Raw genomic sequence first — 7,147 nt, 5'->3', positions numbered from 1 at the left:
TTAACATCGCTCTCCTCTCAGACACTCATTTCACTTACCTTCCACCTCTACACTCAATTAAACACGCTCCTTTCACTCCCTTACCTCTCTCTCAAATACTGTCTCAGTCACGTAACCTCTATCTTTCTCTCAGACACTCATTCATTTAACTTTTTTATGTCAGATAGTGCTGAAACTCACTTAATTTTTTTATTCTCTGGTTATCTCTCTCTAAAAAAGCACCAAACACCTTCAATCTCTCTTCTCTGTCTGAGACAACATCGAATTTACAGAGACTCAATCTTCTCTCTCTGTTTTTTTTATTCATATGTGGGACACAGGTGCCGCTGACTGGCCAGCATTTATTACCCATCCCTAGTTGCCCTTGTTCAGAGGGCAGCTGAGAGTCAACCACATTGCTGTGGCCCTGGAGTCACATGTAGACCAGACCGGGTAAAGACAGCAGATTTCCTTCCCTAAAGGACATTAGCGAACCAGATGGGTTTTTCTGACAATGGTTTCATGGTCATCACTCGATTCTTAATTCCAGATGTTTTGAATTGAATTCAAATTCCACCATCTGCCATGGCGGTATTCGAATCTGGGTCCCCAGAAAATTTGCTGAGTTTCTGCATTAACATCTAGCGATAATACCACGAGGCCATTGTCTCCCCACTTCTCTCTCCCACTTCCTCTGACAGGCCCTGACTCACTCTCATTTTCTGATCACCCTCTTTGGGGGAAACTCATTCCTTTCTATAATTTCCCCTCATCTCTCCCAGTGATGACCCTCAGTCCATCTCCCAATTCATTGACTGTTAAAAACCCAAATAATCTTTGTTTATTGTTTAACATGGGAATGGAGATGAATGTAATGCTGAGAGCGGCAGCAATCTGTGTGGTTGTTCTTGATGCTGTCAGAGTGAGTTCACCCTCACAGACAGGAAGAATATTCACGGTGATAACATCTCAAACTGATGTCGCCTGTTTCACTCTCAGGAAATACAACTTCCTGTTTCTCTGCTGCCGGTTGCAAACCGCGCATCTCACTTCTGGGCAAAAAATAAATCCAGGGGCCACAATCTGGTGAGAACATGTATCAGTGCGGCCTATATCCATCCACAGAGACAGGGCAGAGTCACACAGGATCACATTGCAGTGACATTTACAAATGAGTCTGTTATTTCTGTTCAGAGTCTCCATTCCCGGATATAACGAGCTGTATTTGTGGATCAGTCACTGAGTTCCCTCTGCTCCCCATAGCTGGGAACTGATTGCCTGCTCCCTTATATTGTATATCATTCTCTCTGTATTGCTTGTTTCCTCTGTTTCTCAGCTTTTATCTCTGACCACCTCATCTTTCTGTTTTTTAAAATCTCTCTCAATGTTTCTGTCTTTCTGTCTCTCCTCTGTATCTCTCTCAGTCTCTGTGTGTTCCTATTTAACCGAGATGTTCAGCATCATGAAGGGTTTCTGATTGATTATAGAAGGAAAAACAGGGAAAAAAGCAGAAAAACTCAGCAAGTCAGAGAGAAACAGTTAACATTTTGAGTCCATATGATTCTTCAGGGCAGGAAAAACATGGGCTTTTCTGTCTTAGATCAGGGTACGTGATGGGGAGGTTTAATAGAGATGTTTAAAATGACAAACGATTTATGATAGTGTCAATGGAGAGGAACTGTTTCCCAGAAGCAGGAGGGTCTGTCGATGGGGAGAAACTTTCCCAGGTGCAGAAGGGTCTGTCGATGGGGAGAAACTTTCCCAGGTGCAGAAGGGTCTTTCGATGGAGAGAATCTATTTCCCAGGTATTGGAGGGTCTGTCGATAGGAAGAAACTGTTTCCCAGGTGCAGGAGAGTCTGTTCACAGAGGGGATACAGAGATTTAACATAATTGACAACTTAACTGGAGAGGGTGATGAGGATGATTTTTTACACAATAATTTGATGCAATCTGGAATGTACAAACTGACAGGTGCGAGAAGCAGATTTCAAGTAAAGTTTATTGGTCACAAGTAAGGCTTACATTAACACTGCAATGAAGTTCTGTGAAATTCCCCGTGTCACCACAGTCCGGCACCTGTTTGGGTCAATGCATCTAACTAGCACGTCTTTCAGAATGTGGGAGGAAACCGGAGCACCCGGAAGAAACACACGCAGACACGGGGAGAACGTGCAAACTCCACACAGTGACTCAAGCCGGGAATTGAACCCGGCGCTGTGAAGCAGCAGTGCTAACCACTCTGCCGCCGTGCTGCCCAGCCACCGTGCTGCCCAATTTAATAGTAAATTTCAAAGAGAATTGGATAAATACTTGCAGAGGGAATTTGGCAGAACGATGGTAAATGGGATTAATTGACAGTTCACTCGTCTTTGTGACATTCTGAATGTTTCTCTCCTGAGGTTTTAACATTTGATCTTTTCACAATGTGTCTCAAACAGAAGATCAAAACATTGGGTTTGATGAGCTGTCAGATCTGTTTCCCATGTGACTGTAACTCAAGAATTGCAGATAAGCATGAGAAGGAACTGATTATTTTCAGTTCCTCGAACAGGTACACCTCAATATCAGAAATCTCTGGAGTTCCCCATGTCCTCATTATTCTCCCCTTGAGCATAACAGCTCTCAGTCAAGTAGAGTCAGTAACACATGTCTCTGCCATGATGTTTGCATTCCTATTTTACCACTCACCTCCCAGTGACACTCAGCATAACACACAAACCTCAAACTATCATTGCCCCCTTACATCTTGTCCTCCTCTTACAAGCAAATATTTGTTGGGCCTCTTGTCTCCCTTAATGTCAGGTTACCTGCAGTTAAAATGACCTCAGAGACACTGGAACCGATCTTTGTGATTATCATTGTTACACCAGATTCCAATCAGCCCCAGGACCTGCAGTTGTAAAATGCAGTAACATTTTAATATCAGGCATGTTATTGTCAAATAGTAAGTGGCAGAGTGACAAATAACAGAATTGGAATATATTATATCAATAGACCATGACTCACTCGCTATCAAATGAGACCCAAACTTTGGTTATGGTGCACGAGATATTGACTGCATTATCATTACATTGGATCCCCGGGCCTAGAATACCCGACGCTAAAATGCCACCCTGACTACCTTCCATGGGAGTTCACCTCTGTTAGCCTGACAGCAGTTTACATCCCACCCCACGCAGGCGTGAAGACGGCATTGGATGAAATATACACCACCACAAATAGCCTTGAGACGAGGCCTTGTCCTGAGGCCTTGCTCATCGTAGCCGAAACTTCAATCAGGCCAAGCTCAAGGGTGTTCTACCAAGGTACCTGCAACACATCTCCTGTTCCATCAGAGGCCCAAACATCCTAGACCACTGCTATACAAATATCAAAAATGCCCACACCTTGGAAAATCATGTCTGTGCTCCTGCTCCCAGCTTAAAAGCAAAAACTGAAATGGGAGAATCTGCCAGAGAAAGTCGTGCAATATTGGTCTGAGGAATCGGATGATCTCCTACTAGACTGCTTAGAGTCAGTAGATTAGTCAGTATTTAAAAACTCTGCGACCAGCCTGAACGAGTACTCCACTACAGTAACTGACTCATTAGTAAGCGTGTAGAAGACTGCGTGCCAAAGAAGCAAATCCATGTGTTTCCCAACCAGAAACCATGGATGAACAGGGATATCCACTGTCTGCTGAAGTTTAGATCTGAGACGTTCATGTCAGGCGACACTGACCTATACAAGACAGCCAGATATGATCTATGAAGATCCATCAAAGATGCCAAAAGACAGTACCGGATCAAGCTAGAATCCCAGGCTATCCACATGGATTCCCGTCGACTATGGCAAGGTCTGCAAGACATAAAAGGCTACGAGATTAAGGCAGGTAAAATCACCGGCTCCAATGCACCCCTCCCCACTGAGCTCAACACATTCTATGCCCGTTGTGAGCAAGAGGTCAGCGAGAGCACACCCTCCATCCCAGAAGCCTCGAATGATTCTGTATGTTAGGTCACCAGTGCAGACATCAGAGTAGCCTTCTCAAAAGTCAACCCATGGAAAGCAACTGGCCCAGACGGGGTACCCCAATGAGCACTGAGGTCCTGCGTGGATCAGCTGGCAAGGGTATTCACAGACATCTTCAACCTCTCATTACAACAATCTAAGGTCCCTACCTGCTTCAAGAAGAGGACCATCATCCCGATACCAAAGAAAAGCCAGGGCAGCGTGCCTTAATGACTATCATCCGGTGGCTCTGACAAACCATCTTTTTGTGATTCATGCACAAGGACACCCAGGTCCCTTTGCGCAGCAGCATGCTGCAATTTATTACCATTTAAATGCATGGTTGGGGACCCCGCGCACCCCCGACATTCTCTCTTCCACCTTCTTCCATCGGGAGGGGGATGCAGAGGTCTTGGGGTCGCGTGCCGACCGACTCGAGAGCAGCTTCTTCCCGTGCTGCTGTCGGACTTTTGGGTGGGCCTATCTTGCATTGGGTTGGTCTTTCTCTGCACCCGAGCTGTGGCTGTGGCACTGCATTCTGCGCTCTCTCATTTCCTTCTCTATGAACGGTATGTTTTGTCTTTATAGCGCAGAAGAAACAATACTTTTCATTGTATGCTAAAACATGTGACAATAAAAAAAAATAGTCCATTTTGCTGTTATTCCTACCAAAATGGATGACCTCACATTTACCAACATTGTACTCGATTTCTGTTGGAAAAATAGGTTGCATGCTTACTTTTTAATTATACAATGTTCAGAGCACTAAATTTGACACACACAATCATAGAATCCCTATAGTGCAGAAGAAGGCCATTCGGCCCATCAAGCCTGCACCGACAACGATCCCATCCAGGCCCTATTCCTGTAATCTCATGCCCCAACATGAAAGGGGCAATTTATCATGGCTAATCCACCTAACCTGCACATCTTTGGACTGTGGGAGGAAACCCACGCAGACACAGGGAGAATGTGCAAACTCCACACAGTAAACTGAGGCTGGAATTGAACCCAGGTCCCTGGCGCTGTGAGGCAGCAGTGCTGACCACATGTGACCAATAATCAAGGACATGGCAGACATGACCAGTGTGTGAATTGCTGATGAATGGTCTTGTCCCTGTTGTTCCAATCTGTGTCCACAAAGGGACAATCCAATGGCAGAGCCATTGCCCAGCATTCACTGCGGGAGCTGCTGCGCATGCGCACTGTCAGGCTGTGATTGGAGCATGCGCGGTGCGGGTGCTGCAGCTTGATGGAAGCGTGAGGAGCTCGTGTGGCTTTCGCAACGGGTGAAATAAAACACCGAGTGTGGGTGGGGAACGGAGCCGGTGGGTGGAGAGATTTCATTACCACCGGACTCGGCTCGCAAAGTTCGAGTAAAAATCTAACGGTCCCCAATTTGGACCGAGACGGTTGTTCTCTCGGTGTCGGGCCGGGCTCGCCGGCCGCCATCTTTATAAGGGGCAATGTTCCGGCAAGGGCACTGCCATCTTTATAAGGGGCAATGTTCCGGCAAGGGCGCTGCCATCTTTATAGGGGGCAATACCAGCAGCAGGACAGAGCTTTATGCATTTCTATGTTAAAAGCAAAATTCTGTGAGTTCTAGAAATCTGAAATAAAAACTGAAAATGGTGGATTGCTAACCTGGGCTGACAATAATGTATTTACAGGATACTCGGAGGAGAGAATTCACAATTCAAAACATTGTATCTAGATTCAGTCGATTCATCAAGATCATTGACCTTTGAATGTGTAAAGAAGCTGTTCTGTCTGTGGGAAATGATTTCAGCTATCAATGTGTCTGGTATTTGGATATAAGACTGATAATTTCAAAACCAGGACTCTGCTTGACTGGAAATCATGACAAAGTACTGCAGATGCTGAAATCTGATGAAGGGTCATCCTGACTCGAAAAGTTGGCTCTATTCTCTGTCCACAGATGCTGTCAGACCTGCTGCGAGTTTCCAGCAGTTTCTGCTTTTGTTGTGACTGGGAATCAATGTGGGTGAGCAGGCACTGAGGTCTTGGGGCTAACTGGACTTGCTGTCATAGAGTCACACAGCACAGAAAGAGGTCCTTCAGCCCATAAGTGAACAAGCAAGGAAAAGATGTTCCACAGCATCAGAATTGTCTATTTAGAATTTCTGTCCTGTACTTACGAGGATTCATTTTATAAACTCCTTTTACAGGCTATGAGAAAGGGAGGAATTCCAAACAAGAACATCAAACCAAACATGACATCCAACATCTACTCACTTGATTCATCAGCGCTTGAATATTGTGAACCTTTGAATGTGGAATGAGAAATGTTTCTCTGTTTCTGTCTGAGGATTTCAAACTGAAAGTTTTGAAACAATTGACTGGAAAAGCACCGAGTGAGAGTGTTCCAGTGAACTGACTGTGGAAAGAGCTTTAACCAGTTATACAGCCTGATAAAACATCACATCATTCACAGCAAGGAGAAACCATACAGTTTGGACAAGGTTTCAACTGATTGTCCAATCTGGAGAGTCACAAGGACACTGGCATCATGGAGAAACTGTGGAAATGTGGGGACTGTGGGAAGAGCTTCAATTACCCAAAGCTGAGAAAACGTTATCATTGTCACACTGGGGAGACACCATTCACCTGCTCTGTATGTGGGAAGCGATTCACTCAGTCATCCCATCTCACTGACCATCAACTTGTACACAGTGATCAGAGACCTTTTAAATGCTCTGATTGTGAGAAGAGGTTTAAAAGCAAGAAGCACCTGGTAGCACATCAGCTTGTTCACACTGGGGAGAGGCCGTTCCTCTGCTCTGTGTGTGGGAAGAGATTCAATCGGTCATCCCACCTTCTGACACATCAGCAAGTTCACACTGGGGAGAGACCATTCCTCTGCTCTGTGTGTGGTAAGGATTCATTCAGTCATCCCAACTTCTGAGACATCAGCGAGTTCACACTGGGGAGAGGCCATTTACCTGCTGTGAGTGTGGGAAGGGATTCAGTCAGTTGTCCGACCTTCTGGTACACCAACGAGTTCACACTGGGAAGAGGCCTTTCACCTGTTCTGTATGTCGGAACAGCTTTGCTCAGTCATCTACTCTTCAGAGACACCAACGAGTTCATACTGGAGAGAGGCCATTCACCTGCTCTGAGTGTGAGAAGGGATTCATTCAGTTATCCGACCTTCTG

General features: G+C 45.4%; 1 protein-coding gene across 1 annotated transcript in view; it reads right to left on the bottom strand.

Annotated features, from left to right (window-relative positions):
• LOC144484043 (uncharacterized) overlaps positions 1-7,147 on the bottom strand; it is a 42,796-nt gene that overhangs the window by 9,598 nt on the left and 26,051 nt on the right. The gene's annotated exons all lie outside the window — the stretch shown is intronic.

Source organism: Mustelus asterias, unplaced genomic scaffold, assembly GCF_964213995.1.
Source record: "Mustelus asterias unplaced genomic scaffold, sMusAst1.hap1.1 HAP1_SCAFFOLD_87, whole genome shotgun sequence".
Taxonomy (NCBI): domain Eukaryota; kingdom Metazoa; phylum Chordata; class Chondrichthyes; order Carcharhiniformes; family Triakidae; genus Mustelus; species Mustelus asterias.
The sequence above is the reverse complement of the archived record's forward strand: the minus strand, read 5'-3'. Positions and strand labels throughout refer to the sequence as shown.